Raw genomic sequence first — 15,992 nt, forward strand, 5'->3', positions numbered from 1 at the left:
GAGTAGCAAACTCCTATTTTGACTTGGACTTGTTAAAAAAAAAGACTCCTATTTTGACTTGGATTTTGACTTTGAATATTCAACCTTGGACTTAGGCCTTACGTTTGGGCTTGAATTGAACATAAATCAGATCTGATCTTCATGTCTTCACGTTAGGCTTTAATCCATGAATGAAATACAATTAATCAAAGTTGAATCTCGGTAGGACTTCTAATTGGATTAGGATTCCTAGTGGAAATAGGATTCCTTTTGTCGCTTGAACTCTTGATGTCATCAGGACTCCTTGTTGGATTAGGATCTTTAGTGGAATTAGAATTCTTTGTTGAAGTAGGATTCCTTGTGCCACATGGGTTTAGGATCTTTAATAGAATTAGGATTCTATGTTGAAGTATGATTCCTTATGCTACATGGGCTCTCATCATCAGGACTCCTTGCTGGATTAGGATCTTTAATGGAATTAGGATTCTTTGTGGAAGTAGGATTCCTTTTGCTACATGGGTTCTCATCAAGGAGAAAGATGTGCCTAAAGTAATTAAGGGAGGTCCAGCACCACTAGTCAATCCTTATGTGCCGCCAATACCTTTTTTACAAAGGTTATAAAGGCATAAGAAGGATAAGTAATTAGAGAAGTTTAGAGAGATCTTTAAGCAACTTCACGTTACTATGCCTTTTACTGATGTTTTGACTCAATTGCTAATATATGTGAAGTTTCTAAAAGAAATCTTATAAAAAAGAGGAATTTAGAAGAGCTAAAGACTGTTGCACTTACCGAACATGTAGTGATATGATTCAAAACAAGCTCCCACCAAAGCTAAGGATCCATGGAGTTTTTTTATCCCTATTATTATTGGTGATACTTAATTTAATAAAGTTTTATGTGATCTAAGTACTAACATATGTTTAATGCCATTGTCTATTTACAAGAGATTAAGACTTGGTGAGCTCATGCTAACTTCGATTTCCTTACAATTGGTGGATCGTCCGATCACATATCTAAAAGGCGTGATTGAAAATGTGTTAATTAAAGTAGGCAAGTTTATGGTGCCTAATGATTTCAAAGTGCTAGATATGGAATAGGGTAATGATAGCTTTCTTATTTTGAGAAGACCTTTCTTGGCAATTGTTAGAGCTATTATTGATATTAAAAAAAGTAGATTAACTCTATCAATGGAGATGAGGTAGGTGCAAATTAATATCAACGAGGCTACATAAGATTCATCCTCTATGAATAATTGTTGTTGAGTTGATGTCCTTGATTATGACCATAAGCCAATAAATCTTAAGAGGAAGAAAAAAGAAAAAGAGAGCTAGTTTTAAGGACTTTAAAAAAGTTACTAGCAAGTTATGGAGGAATAAGTTGAAAGAACCATCTTGAAGAAAAAAAAAGAGTAAAGTCATGCTAATTACTATAACTAAGCGCTTCTTGGGAGGCAACCCAAGTTTAGAATATCAATTTTGATTGCATTAATTTTAATTATTGCAATGTAATCTTTGTTTTGCAGGAATTAAAGAGAGATCATTTGAATATACAAATCACCGAAACCTTCGTGTGTATGGTAACATTATCAATAATTTTGAGAAAATATGTGCCAAATAGATATTGATGCTATTACCATATGAGTAGGTGTACGGTAATGGATTAGGAAACTTACTTTGAAAAATTTGTATCTGTAAGTGTTATTTTAGGGAATTTGCAAGAAAAAGGGAGAAAGAAGCATGAAAATGCAACATAAATAAGCTTGTCAGCTTCGCTATTTCACACAGGTTCCTTAGGGTTGCGAGAGACGCTCGCCTAGCAAGCTCTGTTGTGCTTGTATGGATCTTTGCAAGGTTGGGAAGGGGAAACAACACAAAGGAACTGTCATGATTACGGAACCTCCCACGGGTCGCAGGGAGCGGAAATCTAGGGAAGTCCCTCCTTTTATTTACTTTTCATATTACTTTGTTTGTCATTGGGGATAATGACAACCTTAAGTGTGAGGGAGGAAATCAAAGCTGCATTATATTTTTTCAAGATATCTTTTCTTTATGTTTTTAGTTTCTTTTACTCAATTTTTAATTATTTATTAAATTCCCTTGAAAATCTATGATGAATATATTGTAACTGACTTTTAATCAAAGGGGTGGGAATAGTTTTTACATCATTGTGTAGCATTTAAATTTTATAACTATTGCATATAAGGCCTTGGCATGTTTAACATGAATAGTTAAGGAGATTACAGGTCATCATTTTATTGATTGTAGTGTTTACTTATGTCTCTAATTGTTCCATTGAATAAATGAGAATCTTGAGTTAAGTTTCTATTCCGCTAGTGTTTAGTCACTTAGTAACCGGAGGTCTTCATCATAAATGTTGATCTTTGCGTCAAATTGAGATTGAGTATTATAAGTAAGCAAAGCTTTCTTAGTATGTTATATGCTGAGTAATCAGGTGCTTTTACCATAAGTATTAGTATTCACATCAAGAGGCTATGAATAACTAAAGAAAATGAATTATACTCATTCATAATACAAGAAGAAATATTCCAAGCATGAAAGTAGAAAAAGAAAAGAAAAACAAAGTATATGAAACTTGAAGAATCTCTTGGATAAAAATTAAAGAGCATGAGTAGATGATAGCATTGATGACCTAAGCAATTTTGTAAAATAATTTCATAACTCGATGAATTAATTATTTGTGTTGAATATGCTTTAAGGTCTCACACACACACTTTGAGCTGAGTTGAAATGCTACATTTGAATTGGATAATCGTTTCCTCTTTTCTTGCTCAATTATTGGTTGGCAATTATGAGATTATTATTCTTGGGGTTTAATTGAGAAAGAATTCAAAGTAATATTTAGAGTTGCTTTTATTTTATTTTCATTAGTAGTCGTTACTTGAGGATAAATAACAAGCCAAGTGTGGGGGAATTCGATACCACTCATTTTATGCATAGTAATTTAGTATTTTATATGGCTTATTATGATAATTCTATAGTGATTTGGGTGAGATTATCATGAATTTATTCACTTGGTTGAGTTATTTATAATTTTAGGTAATTTTGATAAAAGAGATGAGTTTTTTAGTTTGATTAAGCAAGTTAAGAAAGATTGGAGGACCTAGAAGCAAAAAGGATCATATTGGAAATACATCAACGAAGATAAAGCTTCCTCGAGGTCGCGGCTCTCCCTGCTAGGTCGCGCAAAGGGCGCACATAAGAAACTTACTGCCGCGAGCGCAGGAATCCATGCGGGCGTCGGGGGTGCCAATTTCAGCCCTCGATTTTCTAGTCTTATTTTATATATTCTTTGTGTTTAGGTCCTTTTAGTAGCTGAGTACTATATAAACATCAATAAAGATATTCGAGGGAAATTAGAGGATTATGAGAAAAGTTTTTAGAATTAGAAAAAGTGGATAGAGGCAATGATTGAAGAAGAATCAAAGATCAAGTTTGAAGGAATTCCATCAAGATCCAAGAGTTATTTCTTCCCTTCTTGTTTTACTTTATTATTTTTATATTCAATGACTTCATATAATTTTGTTAGTTTCGATTATTGTATGAGTAATTAAGTTTATTTTATAGAATTGGGTGCAAACCCATTAACTTTATTCTATGATTTGATCAGTAATATTCCTTAATTTTTGGTTTAATTATTTTGACTTATTATTCTTGTACTTCATGTTATTGTGAATATAAAGGTCTAATATTTGCAATAGATCTAGGTATTAAGTGAAGTAACAACAGTTGAAGTTTGATATTAGTTTAAAGAATATTAAGCAATGACTATTAAGACTTAGACATAAAGCTTAAGTTTTTGAGATTGACTTTAATTTTTCATATAACTTAATGAATTTATATTAATAGAATTGACCATGAGAGTAGGCAAGGAATTAATCTGAATATGGTGGGTATGATTTGAAGAAATAAATATGCTAATTTGGGGTAAATTATCTTCAAGATCAATTAAGCTAGATTCAAAGGATAGTTAATCAAATTATAAAAGGGTTAGTGTGGTAGAAACTTAGTTCCAGGTTTTTAATAATTTGATTCCTTTGTTTAAATATTTTCCAATTCAACCCAAACTATTTTGATCTAGTAAGTATAAAGCTATAATATATTTTAGTGTTAAGTACTATAAATTCTCGTGAGATGATAATCTGGATTAGTTTCTATATTATTATTATGACAATTGTACACTTACAGGAATTATCACAACACCAATCACTCTGATGGTTAAGGCAGTAAATAGATTATGAAGGTTGAGAGCAACTAAGTTGTGTCAATATTTTGTACCTGATGTGTTCTATCTCAACCTCCTATAGCATTGAATTTTTCTTGTCCTATTCGGAGTATGACAAGTCATATGGAGAACTCCCAATCCTATAGGTAATGAGAGAGCTAGAAATTTTATTTAAAGGGGGTCCACTTAGAATTATGAAATAAATTGATATACATTTGTTAGCCTAAATGATTTTCCATATGTCTTTGTCCCTAATTTTAATCTTAACAAATAAATTGAAATTGTGATCTAATGTCCTTTTAAGTTTTCATATTGTAGTTTAATTCAAGAAAATATACTTTAAAACCGCGACCGCACCAAGAAGGCATAACAGCAAAAATGAGCATTTTCAAGGTAGAAACTTCTACCCTTCAAAGGTCAAGAATTGCAACCATACCAAGCAATGTGCAACTGCTAACTTGAGAAGTTTGAAGGCAGTAGAAAATTAAGTTGCAAAGGTCATAATCGCCAACAGTCATTTCAAAAGCTGCCAATGCCATGCTGCCATGTCAGATAACCACTGGAGGCATTTCAAGTTTTGTAACCTTGAAGCAACGACTGTAATTTGCATTTTGATAAGTGCATTTAATGCACTGTCTTAAAGCAAACTTGGTAGATTATTAAGGATTTATGTGTAACGCCTCCTTAGGATTTTTAGGCTATAAAAACTATATCAAATGACCTTCAATGGCTGATCAACAACCTCCAAAAGGCTACATTATCATGCATTCAATTTTTCTTGTTCTTGCAATTAATTTCATTAATCTTTGTTGTTATAAGAGCTTTAATGCTCTAGTGAGATTTGCGTGTTAGCCAAAATACTTGGGTTAGGATTTGAGAGTTAGCCTAGGTAAAATTCTTGTGAAGGTTGTGTGTGAGCCATAAAACACAAGTTGTAAGGTTTAATGTGAGCCGTAAAATACTAACTTAGGAGTGAACTGGGAGAAAACTCCATTTGTAAAGAGTAAAATTTTAGTGAATACCCAACTATGAATTGAGGAGTGGACGTAGAGTTTATTAATACCCAAACTAGTATAAACTCTTATATCATTTTCTCTCTACTCTCTCTTACCTTCTCTAACAATTTTACTTTCCCATTCTTCCTTAAATTCACCAATTCAACCCCCATTTTTTAGTTCATAAGGGTAAAGAAGTGGTATTAGAGCGTGGTTCTCACAAGTCAACTTAATTGTATAAGCTAAAGATTCAAGATGGCCAATGGAAGTATTCACCACCTTAAACCATACTTTGATGGGTCTGATTAATCCGCATTAAAAATACAAGATGAAGATATAATTGGATAGCAATACGGTGGATATATGGGATTGTGTAAGAAAGAAATAGAGAACCCCAACAAATAAGAAAATATTATAGACATTCCACTTGATAGAGATGAGTGGGTGGATGCTCATAGAAGAGTCAATGGAAAGAGCTATGATCATCCTCCTTAGTTTACTCTCTTAAGAGGAATGTGAGAGAGTTCAACACCTCCCAACTGCCTATAAAATATGGAAGACCTTGGAAAACCACCATGAGGGTACCATGCAAGTCAAATCTAAGAAGATCCAACTACTTGTAGCGGAATATGAACTCTTCAAGATGAAGCCAAATAAGAGTATCACCGATATGACTAACTGACTTCTCAGCATAAGTATCATCCTGCTTAATACTTACATTGTTCTTTGTTAGTTGCCAAAAATAGTGTTCTTAGTTGTTGTGAATTGCTATTAAATTGCTAAGAATCTCCTAAATGCAAAGCCTTTTTATATTTATAAAAGAAGAATTTTGAGAACCCTATAGAGTCTTTTTTATACATGTCTTTCTGATAATTAAAAAAGAATTATTTAAACTTATTGGGGTTTTTATTGATAACTACTAAATAAATCCTTACCAACTATTCTAAATTCGAATTATTATCAATAAAAGGATTTACAAGGTGTATTTTCACTAATTTTGGAATTTTAAATAGAGAAATCACGCGAAACGACATCAAATATCAAAATTGGGACTAAGCGTGACTGTAGAACCAATCGGATCTACACAGAGCCACTCGGCTCTATGTGAGTCGATTGGCTGTGCATACAACTGATTTGGTTGTATGCAGAGCCGATTAGCACAGGGACTAAAAGTTCCAAAAAAAATTATGTTTTAGTCTCTAAACTTTTAAAATCTACAATTTCACCCCTCAAAATTACTTTTTTATCAATTTTTGTCCAAATTGATTTTAGAAAATAATTTTGGTTCGATGATTCATAATTCTAACTAGGATTCGACCATCCTTAACCTCTCGAGACTCGAGAAAAGTAGTAACTTTCATCATCGGGTTTTTCCGTAATTCTCTCGATATCTAGATCTAGAAAAAAGATACTAATAGTTCGCCCCAGTTTGTCGAGATTTATAAACACAAGTATATTTAAATCAATCAAGACAAATCATATATATCAAGGATATATGATGCGCTAAATCGTGTTAGCTACAATCTAAGGCAGTGTACCTATCGATGCAGTCTAGCACTAATGGCGAGTATCAAGGTCGTATTCCTCGGGAAAGCGAAAGCCTAGAGTTACTTCTTTGTTCTTTGTTATATTAACTTAAAATAGATGATGAATAATTTTTAAACTAACTATTAACTACAAGCTAAGTTCTGAGGGAGATGCAAGAGTAATTGATAAATGAAATAATCAAGACAAAAAGACAAACCCAAAGGGAATCTAAACTAGTTGTCAACCAAACAAAAGATAAAGGATCGGTGAGTCTAATTATGTTACCCGTGGACGAATTCTTAACCAAATTCGGTTTCTCTCTCGAGATAACTGAATTCCTAAACCTAATAACCTAAAGTTGGAATCTCTTCCTAATGATTGATTCTTAAATTAGTATTAAGCTTTAATCCGCCTCTATTAAGCTTTGTTAATTCTTAATCCGGCTAGTTAATTATCTTTATCTCTAAGCGATTATTAACCAGTTCTTGCTATTCAAAATTCCAATTGAAAAATGGATTTCTCAATCTCATAAAGCAATCTAAACATCACAATTCACAGCGTCTTATGAATAATGCATTATCTTATTAATACTGAAAACAAGAAGAATACAAAATTAACCCAAACAATCCAACAATATAATATCAAGCCAACGTAGTAAAGAAATCCCAATGGATTAAATCAGTCTAGCTAAACATGTTCATGTTTAAAACAATCTAGGAAATCAATTACAATGAAAGAATAATAAAAATAAAACATGTACGCCCTTTTCTCTCGAATTGGATGAACAGCTCCAAATCTGGATCTATACTTTGATTAATCTCCCAAACTGCCTCTTGAATTGCTCCACTACTATTTTGCACTTGGAACCTTGCGATTCCGGGATTCTTACTCCTCGCAACTCTCTCTCTCGCACTCAATACTGTGCAGAAACCGAACCAGTCGCCAGGGCTCTATGTCACTCCTTCCCCCTTCTTCTTTTTTCTCTAAGAAAAATTCATTTTTCTTATATATTTAACTCAGGACGGTCGTGGTCAAGGCCGTGCTGGTAAGCACAGCCGAAGTCCAGGCCGTGTTGAAACTGTGGATCTCACCAAGTAGGGTTTCACCGCGACCGTGTTGCTCCCCGTGTTGATCCCCGTGTTGGCCACCACGGGCCGTGCTGAAGGCCATGGTGGCTATGGAAACCGTGCCCAAAGTGCCAATTTCAAGAATCAAAGTTAATGGTTGAGCACGGCCAGAGTCCAGGCCGTGCTCAATGTATGCATTGCGGGCTCTTGTCCGATCTTGATGAATTCTCGTCCGTTTCCACACGTATTGATCTATAATTGCTTAAACACCGATGACGGTCCTATAAATGTTCCTGAAATGCAAAAGAACACAAAACACGAGTGATCTAGGAATAAAAGCACAATAATTGCTAAGAACATACGCAATAATATGCAAGCAAATATGTGTAAAACTATGCTCATCAATATAGTAAAATAAGATATGAGTTTGAGCTATAGAAGCTACGCTCATAGACTCGAGCTGGTGTAAACTTTCTATCTCACTTTGATTTAGGGACTACACCTGTTTAATTTTAGGGATCACACCCATCTAGATTGAAGAACTACACTTGTTTGATTGAAGGACCATGCTTGCTCGAGTGAAGGACTACACCTACTTGATTAAGGGATTACACCTACTTGATTGAAGAATTGTACCTAATTAATTAAAGGACTATGCTTGCTTGATTGGAGGACTACGTCTGATTGATTAAGGGACTATGCTTGCTTGTTTGAAGGAGTACGCCTGCTTGATTGGAGGACTACGTCTACCTAATTAAGGGACTATTCCTGCTTGTTTAAAGGACTACGCCTGCTTGATTAAAGGACTACACTTGCTTGATTGGTTGAGTTCCCACTTCCAAGTGTTGAATTTGATTTTGGATTGATAAATCCCACTTCTAGATGTAATTTGATTGATCTTTGTTCTTAAGTGACTGAATTGGTAATTTGCCCATATGAGGACTAAAATGTGATTTTGGACATCAGGGACTAGAATGGCACTTCTGCCTACCTTAGGATATATTTAAATCTTCTTATCCATTCTTTCTTACTTTCTCTTTAAACCCTTTACCTTATTTCTTTGATTTATTCTTTAATTTTTGACTAAATTCTATTAAATTTGTCTCGAAATGGCTAGTTCCTTTTTAAGATTTGCAGAACGCACCCTAAACGCACCAGATTGAGACTTTTCAACACCTATCTCGAGCCAAAATGACCTTAGGCTGGTGAAAGGGGAGGAAATCCCCATTTTGGCCAAATTGAGCATTCACTCGACATTTTTGTTCATAGATTAAGTATTTTTTTTCTACACTAAACTCCTTTATCTATCATTTGTACACTCGAAAACCATATAATTTATTGAAAAATGCAAAGATTAAAGAAAATAGGGTTGCCCTAACCTGAACAGCTGATCGGCTCTGTGTAGTGCCGATCGGCTTTGTGTAGTCCGATCGATTTTGTATAGTGTCGATTGATTTTGCATAGTCTGATTGGATGTGCAGGGGCCGAAAATTGACTATTCATATTGTTTTTCGAAGAAAAACTTGGAAATAATTAGGGTACTATGAGCGGCAGTTTCGGGCGTACACACAAGTGTCTTTAGCGATTGCGAATCTATAATGCTTCTTAACCTATTCGGGAACATGCTAACTAGTCACTAAGACTACCTCGGAGATGGGAGTTGCCACCCGGGTAATCATCGGGACACTTTTACTAATGAGTGGCATTTCTCATATTCCATAAGGAAGCTTACGCCACAAATCCAAAGATGGATCTAGAGGTTAACTTCCTTATTTGTGTATATTAGTCTTTAATTTTATTTTTAACAAATCATTCCCTATAAATACAATAATTCATACATAGGTATACCAAACAATACACATAATTTACCTAGATCTAACCTATTTTATTCAAGCCCAGCTCACATTAGAGTTCTCAAACTAACTTACTAACAAATTATGTATATAGCCCACCTAGTCTAGCCCAAGCTTTGATTTTCAACCTTTAAGTTTAATGGACTATTTATTATGACAAGGGCCACTTTGTGCGAACCTATTTATAATATAATCCAATCCCAACTAAAACATGGCAAGGCCCACTAAGTTTACTTCAATTTTAGAGTTTAAGCTCAATTAATATTTATTAGCCTAATGGACTATAATTTTCATGTTGGGTCCAATTTTAACCTAAAGTCTATATGTCCGTTTTTAATTACACAGTCATGTTATAATTATTTATTATGCATTAAACCATGAAATAAACAAAATAAAGAGCATAATATAAACCTAACTATTATAACTCGGCCTACAACTAAAATTGCAAAGAAAAAGCCATAAAATCTAACTACAGTACACAAAAACAATGAACATACATCAAACCTCACAAAACACAAAAAAATTGGGGCGAAGAAGTGTAGAGCTGATCAGTTATAGACATAGAACCGATTGGCTCTAGGGCATCGAGGCTGGCTTTTTTGACTTATGTGTATTCTTCACATCCCATAGCCAATTTTTAACATGCACATAGAGTAAGAATTGATTAGAATATGAAAGAAATAAAATAAAAATGAAATAGGAATAGCAAATAATAATTGATTGAGTCAGAAACCCTAAAAACTGACACACAATCTTAAAAACTGAAAACATAATAAACAAAGATAGCAGATTAATCATATAATCCTAATAAACTAATTTGCTTACAAAATCATAATGAAAATAGAAATCTAATATAAGTTTTCTCAAATCGATCTTAGCTTCTGTAACTTTTCTCTATGGTTGTCCACTCTAGTTTTTTTCTTTGTTGTTTTTTCTCCTCCTTTTTTTATAACCCTTAGGTACCTCTTTCTATTTATAGAGGTAGGGTTTCAAATAAAATTTTAGACAAGATAATCTCATAATCTTTTAGAAAAATAAGTTGATAAATATCCAATATTAATCCTTTAAAATTTGAATAAATATCACTAAAAATCCATGATTATCATCAATTACCTTATAGAATTTGTATCTAGATGTAAAAGCATCTCGAAAAAAATGATGTCGAAGGAGAAAACCCTAATCAACATTGTGTAAAGCCGATCGGCTCTACATATAGGACGTTCAAAAAATACAATTAGGTCCCTAAACTTGTGAAATCCATCATTTTGACCCTTAAACTTTATTTTTCTTGACAATTAACTCCAAATTGATTTTAAAAAGGTAATTTTAGTGGGATTAACCTTAACCTTGACCTCAGATTCGCTCATCCTTTATCTCTCAAGAAGTGAGAAGGTAGTAACTTTCATCACATAATTCTATGTAGTTCCCTTGATATATATATATAAAATGGGTGCTGAAAGGTACTTACCTGCTTTGGACTTTGATATGTGTGCATGTGTATTTATACATGTTTTTACATTTTTCAGAGTGACACTTTGTCAATACAATTTGCTAAAAACTTCTATAGTGCCCATGAGTGGTCTGATGAGCTCCCGAGCTCCATTCAGGCTCGTATTGGTGACACTAGGTTCCGTTGGTTTGCTGCCACATTAGCTTCTTCGACTAGGAAGAGCGAGCATAACTCGATGTATGCACTACTCGAAAGATGGATGGACACCAGCCATACCTTCTATACCCTAGTTGAAGAGTTAACATTATTTCCACTCTTTTTTGCTGCTATTACAAGGATTGACTTCACAAGTACCCTTGTACCTTTTGATGATGCTACATATGATTAGAGGTCCAATAATCGGAACTAGTATATGCTCTAGATCTAGAGGAGGCTACATTCATTAAGCAACTAGACCTCTATTAATTTAAACATTCATTTAAGTAGAGAGTATTGGGAAACAATGAGAGAAGTCACTAAGAAAGAGCTTTGAATTAGGAAAGTTTTTCCTTAGAACAACAAAAGATTTCCTCAACCCTAGATAATAGTGGATTCTCATCCGATCTTCAATTCAATCGCCTCATTATCTCTAGAGACTCACAGATCAGAAATCTACGGTGACAACCCGAGGATTCCCCAAAATTCAACATGTATTGGATTTTGGATATGATAATTGGAATAGTTAGAGTAGCATGCTAGATTTATGGCTTTTCTTTAATAATTATGTGATTCCATCAAGTTTTTAGGGTTGTATGATTAAAATTTAGAATCTGCCATGTGAAATTTTATTTACCTTATGTTAGTTTTTTGCTTTCTAGAGTTTGTATTATTTTATATTTTATGGCTTAATTTAATTTGTGTTTTATGTCCTTGGCTTTAATTTTCGAGTTTTGATCATATTTTTATCGCTTGTGCATGTTGAATCAGCTTCGGGGCGAGAAGATCGAAAAAAAGATGCAAAATCGGTCGTTACCAAGTCCTAGATCCAATTGGCTCTATGTAGTGCTGATCGGCTCTGCACCAATTTTGGTCCTATTTTTTTTATTTTTAATGTGATTTTTTGCAATTTTTATACATTGTAACTTAGTTTATGCATTTTTCTTTTGATTTTTAGTTGTAGAAGGGTTGTAATAGCTAGATTTAATTTTCATGCACTTTATTTTTTGTTTTATTTTGGATGTATGCTAAATATCTGCTATTTGATTGCGTAATTAAAACTGGACATATAGACATTATGCCGTAAAATTAGATCCGACATGAAAATTATAGTCCTCTAGGTTAAGAAGATGGTACATTGGGCCTAAATTTAAAATTCATATAGACTTAGTGGGTTTTGCCATATTTTAATTGAAATTAATTTGACCATATTAGATTTAAGATCACTCAATTAGGTCTTTTCATAAAAGATAGTCTATTAGGGTTAAAGATTGAAAATCAAAGCATAACTTATAACTGGGCTAGACTAAGTGGACTTTGTATATAAATAATTAGTAAGTTAGGTTAATAATTTGGAGTATAGACTCGGCTTTAATAAAATGAGTAGATTCAGGAGGACTTTAGATGTTGTAGTGCTTGATGTATAATAATTGTTGCATTTATAGGGAATAGCTCGTTAAACAATAAAATTTAAGACAAATATACACAAATAAAAAAGTTGGCTTCCATATCTATCTCTGGATTTGTGACGTAAGCTTCCTTATGGAGTCGAGAAATATCACTCACTAGTAAAAGTGTCTTGATGAATTACCTGAATGGCGACTCCCATCTCCGCACTAATCTCAATGACTAGTTAGTGTATTCTCAATTAGGTTGAAGAGCCTTGCAGTGCCGTAGTCATTAAAGACACTTGGGTGCACGCTCGAAACTGCCGCCCACAACTTTTAAGGAAAAATATCTCACGTAGGAAACAATTGGATATTTAGGGGAGATTACTACTGTCATTACTATAGATTGAGTCTTGGGTAAGGATAAAAGGCTCTAACAAGTAAAGAAATATCCTTTTTTTACTCATCTCCCCACTAAAGTGTCCATATGAAGAAGGAAACTTACCTATTACTTGTGGGTGATGGCTAGCCAGTATTATAATTCCAAGGTTCGAGTGGAACCAAAGAACTAGTAACTGACACTATTAAGGCTTATAGCCCCAAGGTGCACAATGTGAAAATGGTGTAGTGATGCAAGAATAGCTTGTTAAATAATAAAACTAAAAATAATGATACACTAGAATCAACTTCTCTTATCTCCAGCGGAGTCGTCACTATGGGCGAAGGAAGCACACCCAAGTGTCTTTAGCGACTACGACATTATAAGGCTTTTCAACACGCTAACTGGTCATAGAGACTAGCGCGGAGAAAGGGAGTCGCGGTTAATTCTCTAGGACACTTTTACTACTTGAATGGCGTTTCTAGATTCTATAAGGAAGCTTCGTCACATCTAGAGATGGATCTGTAAGCTAACTTCTTTCTTTTTATATCCTTACTTTTAATTTTATTGTTCAATATGATATTCCCTATAAACACAATAATTATAGTTCTATAATTAATTATTGTAGCATATGTGAGGTTCACTTAAGTCTACCCCATTTTATCCCAATTCCTCTTTATTTTGTTAGCCTAGTTTTACAATCTAATTACGAAGCCTACATAGTCTTGCCTAATTACATATTATGCTTTGATTATCAAGTATTTATACTAAGTGGACTACCATTTGCATGCCAAGACCCAATTAGGTTATTATATTCTAAGTAAATTCATTAATTAATTTTAAGCATGGCAAGAACCCATTAAATCTAAATGGATTTTAATTTAGTCCCATATTACCAATATTTAACCTAATAGACTATAATTTACATATAAAGTCCAATTTTAGCTTATGTTTGGGTGATCATTTTTAATTTGCAATCAAGCATAAGATATTTGCCATTCATATAATAAAGCCAAAAATAAACAAAGTAGTAAACCTAAATTATCATAGCCCTTCCTACAACTAATAAGCTTAAAAAACGATTAATCTAAGTCCAACAAGGCAAAAAAAACGACAATATGGCTCAAAAATCTCGAAACATGACGACTTTGAAAAAAACTACTAAGGGTGACATCACAAAGCCGATCGACTAAATGCACAGCCGATCGGCTCTAGCATTTCTAACCAGGCTGAATTTGCTTAACTTTGAGCTCCACTCCTATTTTCCTAAGGTTCATACACAGAGAACATATAGAAAATATTTAATATTCATGCGATAACACGAAATTAAATTAATTTTAGGGCAAAGAAATTCATAATAATTAAATAATTAACATGCTTACAGTAAATAAAACTTCCTAACATTATCAGTTTCAAAACCCGAAAGCATAACATGATATAACATGCAAAATCATGTTAACCCCTAGATTTAATTGTATAAAATATAGAAGAACATTTAAAACAATTATATATAAACCTTTAACATGTTTTCAATAATATGAAATCATAAAAAGGATAAAAAAGATGTTGATAATGTTGGATTTTGTTACCATATTATGCAAATCCTTGGATCTTATGTGAGGAGGAGGAAGTTGAATTAAATATTGGGTAGGAATCCAGAGTGTTTAGAGTTTGTGTTTGTGATTTTTGAAAGTGTGATGAACTACCTAATACTTACGCCGTTCTCCATCAGTTGCCAAAAATAGTGTTCTTAGTTGTTGTGAATTGCTATCAATTTCTAAGAATTTCTAATCCTAAACTCAAAGCCTCTTTTTCTACTTATAGAAGAAGGAATTTGGAAACCTTAGAGAGCCTTTTTGATATACGTTTTCAAATCTGATAATATCGATAATTAAAAAAAATTAGTTTAGACTTATCGAAGTGTTTTATTGATAAATACCAAATAAATCCTTAAAAAACTATTTTAAACTCGAATTGTTATTAATAAAAGATTTTAGATATGTATTTTTACTAATTTTGGTGTTTTAAATCTAGAAATTACGCGAAACAATGTTGAATATCAAAATTGAAACTAATCGAGACTATGTAAGACTCTACATAGAGGCAACCTGCTCTATGCTGAGCCGATAGGCTCAAGAGGCCAAAAGTTTTAAATTTTTTTATGTTTTAGTCCTTAATTAGGATTCGACAATCCTCAATCTCTTAAGACTTGAGCAAAACAGTAAATTTTATCATCGAATTATTCGTAATTCCCTCAATATCTATATCCGAAAAACAGGTGTTGACAGCAGGCTTGTGAATATTGTTTCTTTGAGGTCCGCTAACAAGTTCGACTTGCTCGAGAATTTTATATGTAAAAATTTATATATTCTCCAAAGTAGATGGGACTCAATCAAAATTTTAGGCTCCGTATAAAGGGACTTGAACCAGGCTCAAGCGAAGTCTTGGAAAGTGCAAGCCTGACTAAGCCTGGTCCAACCCTTTTGAACAACTCTAATAATCAAAATAATAGCAACAGTGACACAACACACGAATAGACAATTAGTATATTTAATTTTATAAATAAATTAAATTATATACATCAATTTATTAAGAGAAATATATACTTAAAAATAGTCAAATCACAAACACATTTCTTTATAATTTCTCTTTTTTTTTTCTTGGATCTCTTTTGTCACACTTATTAACACATATAAAAAAAATAAAAACTTTTTATTTAGTTTTTTTATTTTTCAGTTTGAATTCTTAACTTTTATTTTATTTGATAAAATTTTATTTTGATTATTATATATATCACAAATTTATTACACATATTTTATAAAAATTTTATTTGTTATGTTGAGTTCATATTGAAATAAAATAATAAAATAAAAGTTGAAGGGTTTAATAAAATAAAACTGAAGGGTTGAAGGCCTT

Source organism: Ricinus communis, chromosome 8 (genome assembly GCF_019578655.1).
Source record: "Ricinus communis isolate WT05 ecotype wild-type chromosome 8, ASM1957865v1, whole genome shotgun sequence".
Taxonomy (NCBI): Eukaryota; Viridiplantae; Streptophyta; class Magnoliopsida; order Malpighiales; family Euphorbiaceae; genus Ricinus; species Ricinus communis.